The following is a 12895-nucleotide window of genomic DNA, read 5'->3' on the forward strand; positions in this document are numbered from 1 at the left end:
TTTCTTGTCTAGATTTGGTTTATGGGCATACACTCTCACATTTCGGTGGAATTCGATAATGTAAGCAGATTCAGACCCATTTACATGTCTTTGCAAGTTTATTTCTACGTTATTCATTTCATTAATTTTATTCATTGCTTATATTTGCATGTTTTCTGTTATAGTAATAGGTTTCATTTGTAAATCCTCAAATGAGGTAATTCATGACTTTCTGATCTGGGCAAGCATCAAGATAAAAAGTATGATTAAGTATGATTATTTGTTTCTTATATACAAAATTGTTATGTGTAATTGTTAAGGTCACGAGTTATGAATTGAGTCACCGGATAACTACGGGAAAGTTCACTTTGATTGGAGGAGCCTTCCCCTTGTTGCAATTTCTACCACGAGAATAACCTAAATGAATATATTGTGAACTATCGAGGGCTCCTAACTTAGATCATTAGAAAGAAAGTCATAACTCTATAATTAAATAATTTCTTTTGTTTTATTACTAGAATGGTCCCTTAAATGAGGTTACATGGGTTTTTTCTTTTCAACTAATTAATTGTAGATAGAAACTTAATTAATGAAATTAATTAGGACTTTTAATGAAGAATACTCTATAGTTATTCTAATTAGGAATATTACTAAAATAATGTTAATCTTATTTCCATCTTTGGCACTTTTGACTTCTTGTCTTTCAAGGATCCATAACGGTAATTCAAACTTATCTTCTGGTTATTTCCATGTTTGTTCCATTGAAAAATATTTGCATTGGTGATGCATATATATAACCAACATTTTCTATGAACTTTGTGAATGTTGTTTAATCTCATTTTTGCATTAAAGCCATTTTCAATTATCAAAAAACAGATGTTCAGTGTCTGGAAATTATGAGACCAAGGAAAATTTGGAGAACATAATGGTGGCAAAGTCAGTTGAAAAGAATGGTAAAGGATGAGGTCATGACTCTCCATCACCAGATGTCCCCATACATTTCCTTTTGGGACACAATTGTGAATGACAATGGAGAACAAAATGTCTCAGTGTAATCCCATGACACATTTATACATTCTACCTATTTATTTTAAATAAGGGTAAACTATACCATTAGTCACTAAACTATAAATAAGTTTTCATTTTGGTCACTTAACTAAAAACAGTTACAATTATTAAACTATTCGAAAATTTTCATTTAAGTCATTGAACTATTCAAAGTTTTTATTTAAGTCACTAGGCTGTTGAGTCTTTTTTTTTTTTAAAGTTCCGCCAGCGAGCTTTAAGTGACAATTCAACGATTGATACGGTGGATCAATACCCATTGAGAGTAAAAGAACATACCATATATCCAAGTCGGTCTGATGGTCAATGTTAGAGATTGAAGAAAAAAGCTGTTTGGAGTTTGGTTGTAGATTGTGACTTTCAAAGTTGTTTTATGTAAAAACTAAATAGTAGAAAGAAGGGGAAAGAGAGCCTTCGATTGGTATAGGCAGTGTGAATAGAGAAATCCATATAGAATCGATTTTAACAGCCTAGTGATTTAAATGAAATCTTTTGAATAGTTCAATGACCAAATTGTAACTTTTTTAGTTAAGTGACCAAAACGAAAATTTACCGTAGTTTAGTGACTAACAGTGTAGTTTACCTTTAAATAATTACCTTTGAATGGGTTTATTTCTTTTTATTCTCACAGGGAAGACGCCCAAAATCCCAGCTTCTGGTCCAGAGTTTGCTTACATAACATGGCAAACCTAGCCAAGGAAGCTACAACAGCAAGACGTGTTCTTGAGTCTTTGTTCCGTTACTTGGATAGTGAAAACTTATGGACTCTTCAAACTGGTCTTGCCTTTCCAGTCTTAAAGGATATGCAGCTTTAATGGAGAGCTCTGGTAGCATGCATTTTCAACAGTCAATATGTCTGACTTTTTTCTGTTTCAGTTTTCTTTCTATCAATTATATATATATATATTTTTTTTATTACTAAATTTTTTGACTTGTAACGAGTTTGAGAATTGATACTATTTATTTTTTCTCTGTTTGCAGGACAGAATACACATTTTTTGCTGTCATTATTAGTTAAGCATCTTGACCATAAAAGTGTTCTCAAACAACCTGACGTGCAACTTCAGATTCTAGAGGTTACATCCTCCCTTGCTCGATATTCAAAGTTGAGCCTTCTGTAGCAATACTTGGTGCAGTTAGTGATGTTATGAGGCATTTACGAAAGAGCATACATTGCTCACTTGACGATGCAACTCTGGGAGTTGAAACTATAAATTGGAACAAGAACTTTAAAGAAGCTGTAGATAACTGCCTTGTACAGTTATCGCAAAAGGTGGGATTACTCTCTTGTGTTTATTCTTGTTGGACATTTCAAATTTAGCTAGCTACTGTGAACAGGTTGGAGATGCAGGTCCAATTCTTGATGCTATGGCTGTGATGTTGGAGAACATCTCAAATATTACAGTTATAGCTAGAGCTACAGTCTCTGTTGTCTATCGAACTGCTCAAGTTATTGCTTCAATTCCAAATCCATCTTATCTAAACAGGTAACAATCATAATTTTAATGATCTTTTTTTCTTCATGAACATTTCATAGTGTTGTCTGCAGTTTTTTTTTTGGTGTTTCTTTGCACCTATAGGCTTTTCCTGAGTCATTGTTCCATCAATTACTCCCAGCTATGGTCCACCCTGACCATGAAACACGAATTGGTGCTCACCGTATCTTTTCTGTTGTGCTTGTCCCAACTTCAGTTTGCCCTCAACAATCCTCTGTTCCTCCATTAACAAACAAAGCCATTCCAAGAACACTTTCAAGAACTGTCTCTGTCTTTTCTTCATCAGCTGCCCTTTTTGAGAAGCTAAGGAAGGAGAATCTTTCTCAAGGGGGAATGGTTATATAGAAAAACAAAGTATTGTTAATGAGGGAAGTAATAATATGATTCTGAATAGATTGAATTCATCTTATAGTCGAGCATCTAGTTCAAGAAATCTGTATGTACCTTTGCAAACAGATAAAAATTCTCTGAGCAATTCAAATACACAATCTGTGAGTATTTGTCAAATGATTAACCCTTTGAAATTTGGTTTATCTGTATGTGTTTTTTTGAACATTTTGTATTTGTTAAACTTCAGGAGGCCCATTCTCTACGGCTTAGTAGCACCCAGATCAGTCTCTTGCTTTCATCAATTTGGGCACAGTCTGTCTCTCCTCAAAATACACCACGAAACTATGAAGCAATTGCTCATACATACAGCCTAGTGTTGCTCTTCTCTCGAGCCAAGGTAATTTCTCAACTGATGCTACCTTAAAGGAATTTGTTTTACATGAGTTACTGATTATGTCTTGCATGTAACTGATATTTATTCTTTCCTGGAGGTCTAATTTCTGTATTTTCATTTTTTATGTAATGCAGAATTCTAGCAATGAGGCTCTTGTTCGTAGTTTCCAGCTAGCCTTTTCATTGCGATGTATCTCTCTTAATGAAGGAGGTGAGTGTTCAAGTTGAAGCTGTCCTTACCCTCACATGGATTTTACCAGTGTCTACTTCTCCTTGTCTTACTCTTTCATGACAATCCCAGCAAACAAAAATAAAACTAGAGGATAGAACATGTCTTGCATGAAAATGAATTCATGTAACGTGTAATTATAGTAGTAGTCACAAATGTTTAGCACCTACATGGATGACACCAAGGTTTCTCTCCTGCAGAAGAAAAAAGGAACCAATAATTCTGATGGATTGGAAATGCAAGAAGCTCTCTTGAGGACATAAACCAGTAGGAAATATAGCACAGATCTGTTCTTTCAAATCTTACCTTTAAGTGAAGCATCTTAATCAAACTGCCAGCTTGCCACATATACAAACACTAGTCAGTATTTTGAAAGATTCAAGTTTTTGAGTCAGATTAGTAAATGGTCCAAACTTATGTTTTGCCCCATCTCTTATAAATTCTTTTCATGAATGCTGCACATACTACAGTGAGAATGGTTAGGAAGATGTATTGGTTCATTATGGTTGGATTCTGATGAAACAACTAATTTGATATATGTTATTGGGGTTTCGTCTCTTTAATCTAAATTTCCACTAATGCTGCAGGGCCACTTCCACCATCATGTCGTAGATCACTTTTCACCTTGGCAACATCAATGATCCTATTTTCATCAAAAGCATCCAATATTCTTCCTATTGTCTATTCTACGAAGGTTGCTCTTAGAGAAAGAGTGGTAAGGAACACTTACCACTTATCTGTAATGTGATGTAGTCTCCATATTTTCTTTTCTTCTACCTTTCTTTCATCTCTTTTTTTAATTATATTTTGGTGCTTTCCAAGGCAATTTAAATATCTCAAATCCAGATAGATCTTTTCATACCATTGTTCTATGATTAATAGGTTGATCCATTCTTGCACTTGGTGGAAGATTGCAAGTTGAAGGTAGTTGACACTGGGTCTGACCGACCAACAAATGTTTATGGATCTAAAGAAGATGACGATTTGGCTGCAAAGACACTCTCACAAATTCAGATTACCCCAGAGCAAGATAATGAAAGCCTTGCTTCTGAGATCTTGAAAAGCTTGGGAATTTCGTCAGAAGTAAGCTTTTCTATTCCAAGAATCTTTGACTCCAATATATAATTTGAAGAGCTAGTAAATTCTGTTGTAATTGCCTTACACTAATATCTGGTGCATATATATGTATATGCAGCCTGAATTGTCCAATACACGAGCACAGCTGTTAAGTAAATTCTTGCCAGATGATGTGTGTCCTCTAGGTTCCCACTTGACTATCGATCAACTGCATAAAGAATATCAAGCTGGTGCGGAAGAGAGTAAATCTACCAAGGAGGTAAATCTCTTCACTCTACCTTCCAAATTTTATCTTTCAATGCTTGGACATGTGATTTCTTTTGCTCTGCAGGATGATGCTTTTGCAGAACCATTTGAATGTCAAACCAAGGATGGTTCAGGGTTTTCCCAGGAAACTCCAAAACCCTTGGATGTTAATCAACTCCTTGATTCAGTATGTCAGCTATGCCAGTCTTTTTTACATGTCTCAAAGTACAAGCGACACATTTTACATGATTATTTGCTCTACTACCACAGGTATGGGAGACTTCAGATCAGTTCGGAAGAATATCTGTCTCAACAGGACCTGACATGTCTTACAAGGATATGGCCCATCATTGTGAGACACTCCTAACCGGGAAACAGCAGAAGATGTCTGATTTGATGAGTGTCCACCTGAGACAAGACAGCTATTTTCAAAATCCTTTTCATGCAGAACAGGTAGCCTCTAAGTCCATGTTAGTTGGGATTCAACGGCCCTTGATTTAATCAAATTCATGCATGTTTAAATATTGGACTTCCCATGGGCTTATATTAAAACTGAGCCACACCACCTACTATAAATTGGTTTTAGATAGGATGCTTATTATGGTCTCAGAACTTTGGTTCTATTGTATTGTTCATCCTGTCTATAATACTATGCGAGCTTGACGACTCCTAGTGAGGGTGTCCATGGGTAGGTCGGGCTACATGTGAGAGTGTTAAGGGGTGTTATCCCATGTCTTTTAACTAATGAGATTCCCGTGATCTAACATCCACTCCCTAACTCAAAAACGCAGCCTGGCCCTGTCTTTGAGCAAACAAGTGGTACCAACTCATTGCAACAGCCTGTTGGCACTCTTCCAATGCTGTGTGCAACTGAGTACCAGAACCATCTCCAGCCCTTCAGTTTTCCGTCCTCAACTCCATATGATAACATCCTAAAAGCTGCTGGTTGTTGATCCTGTAAAATCACGGAATTAAATTCCCCCCCCCAAAAAAAAAAAAAGCAAAAAGGAACATCCGGCAATTGTTCCCGTAGAAGGAAGAAAGTATCCATCACAAGGTTGAAAATGCCGCTGAACTGTCGTTTTTAGGGCTCAAAGATGTTTCAGCTGCAACAAAACTACCATACTTGCTTCTTGGTATACAAAGTAAGGCTAGCGTTTAGTTGTGTTTATTACCTTTTTTGAGCATTTAATCCATCCATTCATTCATTAATTTATTGTTTTCCCATTTGCTTTGATTATTTTATGAAGTTTTCCAGGAGATAGTAAGACTTCCCCTCTCTTCATATTGTAAGTAATCTACTTATTTGCAGTCATATAATATCTGGGCATGAATGTATAAGTGTCTCATCAGTTTCTTGGTTTCTAACAACAGGTTTGACTGACTAGTTGGCCCAGTGGTTGAAGTCACTTCAATATGATTTTTCATTATTCCTTTCCTCCTTTATCACTTTTTTCTTTTTCCTAACTACGAGGTTGTTTATATATATACTGTATATATATATTTCATATTTTGACTGAATTATTGTCACCCATTAACTGAGTTTCAACTCAAATGTAAAGTTACTAAAAGCTTCATATTTTTTAACAAAATAATATCAAAGATAATTTCTTTTTACATATAAAATCTAAAAAAATTGCTTTGACATTTTAACTTCACTATTTCAACCAAAGCTATATTTGGTTGTTATATCATTTTTTTAAAAAATTTATCATATAAACTTTTCATCCACATAGTAAATAATAATAATAATAATAATAATAATAATAATATCCGCATAGATGCATTGCCCCGTGTTGTGATGCCTTTGCTATGGTGTATAATATTTTATTCACACTAAAATTGTCACTGAAAAAAAAATATTTCATATATATTTTATTTTTAAAATAATAATATTGAGTTAATTGAGTCTTAATTTAATTGTTGCGGTTGTTATTACTACAATTACAAGAATATGGTTTTAAGTACATTTGAGAGCAAATTTATCAGTAAATAATATATAAAATAATAATATTGAAAATAATTATTTTAAAATAATTAAAAATGGCTAAATATTTTTTATTGATGTGAAATTAGATAAATAATAGTAGTTCTTTACTTAATTATTTTTTGAAGTTAGTTTAATTAAATTTTTTTTTGAAGTTAGTTATTTCAAATATGTGAAATTTTTTAAAAAGTAGTAATTTATTTTATTTTATTTTTAATTATTTTTTTCATGTATATTATGCATAGATATCTCCAATATTCTTAATTTACTTTTACTTGTTTATGTAGATATGTTGTAGATTTTTGTTTTCTCATCTTTATTGATGTATAAAATTTGCAAATATATATATTGTTTTAGTACAAAGAAAATTATGTGTTGGTGAAATTTATCAAATTACTTATATAATATAATATAATATAATATAATATAATAGAGGTAAAAACCTCTGGTCCCTTTTAATTTCAATATTGAGTAAATTAGTCCCTTTAAAAAAATTTGAGTAATTTAATCCCTGTCAATATTAAAAATGAACAACTAAGAACAATTAATCACGACATTAATATTTTCCATCAATTGAACATAATTTTAGTTGGTTTAATAACAAATTTAGGTCTCAATGTTTATATATTTTCTGTAAATGTTGACAAAATGTGTAAATGTTACAAGCTAAATATGTTAAAAATCAAGACCAAATTGATAAAAATACATAAATGTTGCAATATAAATTTATTAAATCAAGACAAATTGGCATATTGTGTGAACTTAGAGAGCTAAATTTGTTATTATACCAACAAAAATATGTACAATTGATGAAAAATATTAACCTTGTGATTAATTATACTTAATGGCACACTTTTGAAATTGACAGGATTAAATCGGTTTGACTTTTTGAGATGGACTAATTTGCTCAATATCAAAATTGAGAGAGACTAGAGAAGTGTTTTTACCTATAATATATTAGCCAATTAAATTTTATTAAATTATTTAGAAACAGTTAAAATATACCATAAGTCCCTATACTTTTCAAGAATTTAGAATTTAGTAAATTTACTTTTATTTTAAAAATTTAGTCTCTCTACTTTTCAAAATTTTAAATTCAGGTCTAACTATTAACACAGTTAAATTCTTTTTTGTTACATTTGTTGGCATTACATTTTGAAATAATAATAAAAACCACTTAGTGTCCATATAATTAAAAAAATAGTTATATAATTAACCTTAACAAAAATATTTTAAAGATGGTAAAAGTTGGACCTAAATTTTGAAATATGAAAAATGAAGGGAGTAAATTTCAAATTCTCGAAACGTACAGGGACTTTTAACAGATTTTAACCTTTAAAAAATACCACGTAAAGAGGTTTCAGTTAGAATCCTCGAAAGTGGGCCTTTTTTTTTCCAGTAAACTATACTTTGATTAACGCTAGCCGTCCGATGGAAATAAGAAAATTGGACCGTTGGATCTAAAGTTCTATAACTAAAACCTGGGTTCACAAAGCAACTACTCATTTGTTACTCTTTAACGCTTAAAGGCAGCTCCTTTACCCTTCTTCATCTCCAGCCTTCATCTGCTTCTCCTTGACCCGAGGTACGTATGCCGACCCGTTAATTTAACGGATAGAAAATCCTTTTCTCTTTCTATTGTTTTAGATTAATGGGTTTCGTTTCATGATCTTGATGGTGCTCCAGGTTTTTTTTTCGTTAGTTCATTTTGCGTTTGTTATGAAGAAGAGATAGGAATTGTGTGTGTTTTTTCCGGTTTTATTTATTTTTTGGGATTAATATTTTTTTCATTTCACGATTTGAGTTTGAATGGATTTGGTCAATATTGAATTGAATAAGATCAGAAGATTGATTGTTTCATGGGTCGAATTGGTTGTTGATTTCAATATTTTATTTTGAAAGATAGGTTTTTTTTTTTGGGGGGGGGTTTCCCTTAAGGGAAAAAAGGGAAACAGAAATGGGATGGTATAGCATTCGCTAGGGAATTAGGATTTTCTGGGCTGTTTTTAATTCATAAGGTAGCAAAGGAAATTGATTTCCCCCCCCCTTTTTTATAAGCTGTAACACTCCTAGTTCCATGAGGACTTTCATGGATCCCAAACTAGCATCTCATCATGGGGCATGTACCTTTAGAACCGGCTTTTTTTTATGGGCCAAAGAAAAAAAATGAAAACTAGCTCAATTAACAAGAACTGGATTGAAGGGTTTGTAGTTTACCATATATAATAGAATCCTCCCTGAATTTGGTAATAGAAGATTGTTATTCAGTGTGTTTAAGAGAGGTTTATTCTTCCATTCTTTAGGATTGATCGCATTGGCTCTTTTTGTTCTAATTATGTTACGATAAGTTTTTTTTTTTTTGAAGTAAGATGGTTCTATATCTTGTCTTGTTAATGTCTTTATCTTTTATCAGTCAGTTATTTGCGTGGGAACTTGGCTAAGCTGGGTCATTGTTAGCTACTACTTAAATTTAAGCCCTGAAGATATTAAATTAAGACAATAGAATAGGGTACCATAGATCTTTCTCTTAACCACTCTAGATGGTGATTATTATGCATTTCTTTGTGATGGCCTTCTGGGAGATGGAGAGGATTTTCTTTTGCATTGTGTTAGAAGATGGTAGTTGTTGATTGAAAAGGAAAAGACAAATAACAAATAAAGTTTTTAAATTCTGAATAACGTTTCAAATTGCCACTGATCTGATGGATGTCATTTCGAGGTGATGTATTGCACATTGTTGTGAATCTTAGAATATGAATAGGAGTCATTATTGTTTTCCCTTGAGAGGGAGTACTAAACAGTACCCCGTGAGGCCTCTAGTACTGCACTAGGATTGTAAATGTCAGCTTATTTGAATTTCTTTTCCCTTATGGTTTTCAATATGCAAGGAAATACATTAGCTGATGAATATATTTTGATAATTATGTTCTAAATAAGTGTTCCTTTTTTTGACAATAAGTTTTTTAGCGTACAACTTTTGCTACTGGTATTCTGGTTCTTTGTTTGATTGCCTGCCATCTAGTTGTTCTTTCAGAATATTACTTTCAAATTCATTATCGTCACACGAAATTTTACGTCATTTTCGTTCATGAGCATGGTTTCTTGTCTTACAGCTTGAAAATGGCAGCAAAGTATATAATTGCTTCTGTTGCGGGATCATTTGCCATTGCTTATGTATCTGATCTGCTTGTTTCTGATAGTAAGATTTTTGGAGGTAAGTTGTTGTTGTCTTTTGAAGCTTTTTATTATTTGATTATTGCAGAGTTTTAAGAATTGGTCTCTCCTTCCCAACTCAGGGACCACGCCTTCCACTGTTTCAAACAAGGGATGGTGGGAAGAAACTGACAAAAATTTCAGGCTTGGCCCCGCACAGCTGGTCCTCCAGTCGTGATGAATCCCATCAGCCGCCAGAATTTCATCGTGAAGTCTGGTTCTGAATCTTGAAGACCTAAGTCTTGCATTTGGTTTTGTCAATGATTTCAGTTTTAATTGCTACTCCCTGTGAATAAATTCTGGTGCCAGACTTTGTTTAGTCTGGCTTTGCATTTGGAGGCATTCTTTGTTCTTTTTACAATTTTTGAACTCAATCTGTCTAGAGGACGATATTGTTCATGCTTGATCTCAATAAATTTCTCTGAAGCAATACCAAAGTGCCAATTTTTTTGAATTGGATGTAATTGTAATACTTCAATTACTGAGACAATTGGGGAATTACATTGGATTGATGACTTTTTATTTTTTATTATAAAAATTCTCTTTTTTAAGATATAATTATATTTTGCCTGTTAAACATGTCTAATGAATTAGAGTTTATTGTAATTATCTATAACTGATAATCAAGAAAATTAGAATATACTTGAGTACAATAAACTTTCGCTAGATTTTGACACAGTTTTCTCGTAATATTTGGATACGTGAAGTGTTGTCTAACATGTATATTTGTAGAGGAAAAATATACTATAGCTTTATTTTAGTTTAGAGTGACTTGCTTGTGGTTTAAGTAATCCCATGGGCAGTGAGCGCCTTCCTTTACTTGAGTGGCAAGCAGTTGGCAAATCTGCATTGGGATAGCCTCTCTTTAATTTGATAATAATAAAAAGCCCAATAAATAATTAAATAAGAATTTCAGATTAATTTTAAACAATTTAAACAATCCATTTCAAATTCTATTAAAGTAATAATAATTTTATCCTATTAGAATTTATGTTAAAATTATTTAATTAAAATAGGTTGTAATTAAGTTTTTGCTAATTGTCTATTAATCCCATAGCCATTTAATCATAGAGTCAAACCACTACAAATAACATAATTGAACTTTCCATTATATACCATTACAAAAGCTAATTATATTATTAAGCTCTAATATGATAATCTTATTATATGTGTTACCCTCAAAGGATATTCGTAATCTCTTAAGGTTTAATCTATTCATCTAGTTTGATCACTTTTATCTCATTCTCACCATTGTATTTACTATAATGAAAATGATATTTTTTAAATTAGTTATAAGTAACTAATTTGTCCAAACAAATAGCTCGTGACAATGTTCTATTTTCATAAACAATACAATACCATTGAGAGGATAAATTTACTCTTAATTGAGCTCAGGTTCCATTATTATAAGTGAAGTTATGTTATGCATAAATCATATAGTCAACATACCAGCTTTTAGCTTACTACATTGAGATCCAAATGATTTCAATACATCAAAGTATATAAGCATATGCTTACATAGTTATTCACTTATTCAGTGTTTAGGTAAGTCACACTATGAATGTCATAAGTGCACTAATGCTTTAATGTTGGGATCCATGTCTCTTCATTCAATTTCCATAGGCGACATCAAATGTTAACATCTCCTTGGGATGAAGACAAGGTTAATTTTGGGCTTAATAAGAGCTTTATACCTTTAAAACAAAGGAAAAACTACGATGTTGTTAGAATTTGTACGCCGAGACACTCTAATGTTTAAACCAATAAAAAGGAAGGTCATGAAAGTTTGAAAGAATATTTTTAGTATCTCAATGTAGTAGTTGTTTCTATCTTGTCATTCTTGACATCATGTAAGGACTAATGTACAATTGGCTAGAGTATGTGTCTTTTATTTGATAGGACCGTGCCTTTAGCTGCTTTGTTGATTTTGTTATTCGATTATCATTAGGTGTTGTTAGATTTTGACAAATTATATGTTGCCTAATCATTTCATGCTATTTACGTTTTTTATGAAATTTGAATATTTTAAACTATTGATTGTCTTAAGTTAAAAATGTAATCAACTGATTATGTAATTTGATTATCATTAAATATTGTTAGATTTTGTCTAGTCTTTTCATGCTATTTGTAATTTTTTGTAGAATTTAAACTTTTTAGATCATTAAAACTCTTAAATCTAATATCTAAACTTTAAACCAATACATAAATCTAATTGATAATTAAAATATCGAAATTATTTCAAACACCAACCAAGTAATTAAATTAATTCATTTCCATCAATTAATTTGCTTTAATCCAATTTATGCACACTCTACCAACGACCATGAACCATGAATACAACATCTCACCTAACAAATATTACAACAATTTATGTAGTGATAACATTAGTACACTATTATTATTATTTGTTACTATATTTTTCGTTACCGACGCAAAACCTAAATATAACCTAGATTATCGGCTCGCGATCCATATATTAAGGACTCGTATGAAAGGCTCGCAAGCCTAGTTCACATGTCCTTAGATATTCACAAGTAGAGGGTGCGAAGGTAAACAAATAGATCAGTGAACACATATTAAATTTAGGACAGTATACGTGTTGGTATGCATAGAGCCTACCTAAGACGTTACTTTGATGAACAATAACCGCATCTTATAAATACCCGATTATCCTCTCCTTGAAGACATAGAGGAAAAACACTCAACATTATTATTATTATTATTATTATGCATCCAACAATAATTTTTAAAGTACCATTGCAATATGGTATATCATGTGACAGTGACCTAAAAGTTTAATGTTATGGGCTGTCCTTTTACAAGGTCTTTTATGAGCTGGCTTTTATCCTATTTTTCATATATATTTCTTTTTATTTTTGC

At 32.1% G+C, this 12895-nt stretch overlaps 2 pseudogenes; both read left to right on the forward strand.

Moving 5' to 3' along the window:
- Positions 1-929: 929 nt before the first annotated feature.
- LOC121218363 (protein SEMI-ROLLED LEAF 2-like) lies at positions 930-5799 on the forward strand (annotated as a pseudogene).
- Positions 5800-8229: 2430 nt separating this feature from the next.
- Positions 8230-10445, forward strand: LOC121229617 (uncharacterized; annotated as a pseudogene).
- The last annotated feature ends 2450 nt before the right edge of the window (positions 10446-12895 follow it).

This window comes from Gossypium hirsutum, chromosome A01 (assembly GCF_007990345.1).
Source record: "Gossypium hirsutum isolate 1008001.06 chromosome A01, Gossypium_hirsutum_v2.1, whole genome shotgun sequence".
NCBI classification, from domain to species: domain Eukaryota; kingdom Viridiplantae; phylum Streptophyta; class Magnoliopsida; order Malvales; family Malvaceae; genus Gossypium; species Gossypium hirsutum.